Source organism: Solanum tuberosum, unplaced genomic scaffold (genome assembly GCF_000226075.1).
Source record: "Solanum tuberosum cultivar DM 1-3 516 R44 unplaced genomic scaffold, SolTub_3.0 scf00129, whole genome shotgun sequence".
Lineage (NCBI taxonomy): Eukaryota > Viridiplantae > Streptophyta > Magnoliopsida > Solanales > Solanaceae > Solanum > Solanum tuberosum.
Window position 1 is genome coordinate 767829 of NW_006239057.1, and position 762 is coordinate 768590.

Below are 762 nucleotides of genomic sequence, written 5' to 3' on the forward strand. Positions count from 1 at the left end.
AAAATGTTGCTTACAATTGGGTATATTTAAAGGTACAATTAGTAGGCTGCAATTTACTTCTTCTTCTTTTTTCCATCCGGAATCTAGTGTCCACATTGGAGCCCAACGAAATTTGGATTCGCGTCGAGAAGTCCCACATTTGGGTAAAACGCTCCCTAACAAAAGAGACTCCGTACCCAAGGAGGGCTTGAATCCGAGATCTCCTAGTGAAGGATGAAGGAGTACTTACCACTCCACCACAACCGGTTTTTAAAAAAGAATCAAGTAATTTCTACCAAAGATAAGAGCATTAAAGTGGACGGCCAATAATATTTTTGTAAAAATTTAACTTTATTTAAGGTTATCAATTATATAGAAGAGCATTAAAGTGGACGGCCAATAATATTTTTGTAAAAAATTAACTTTATTTAAGGTTAAAACTATAATTATAATATCAATGGTTAATATGAAATTCTAGAAGGATTTTTTTTTTAAAATCAAGTAATTTCTACCAAAGATAAGAGCATTAAAGTGGACGGCCAATAATATTTTTGTAAAAATTAACTTTATTTAAGGTTAAAACTATAATTATAATATCAATGGTTAATATGAAATTCTAGAAGGATTTTTTAAAAAAGAATCAAGTAATTTCTACCAAAGATAAGAGATATTCTTAGCTTTTCTTAAACTACTACTCCATAAATTTTACCATCTAATAAAGGGTAATAGCAGGCAGCAGACCGTCAACACGTCTGCTTGTGCTGCCTGCTTATTCCCCTTGGC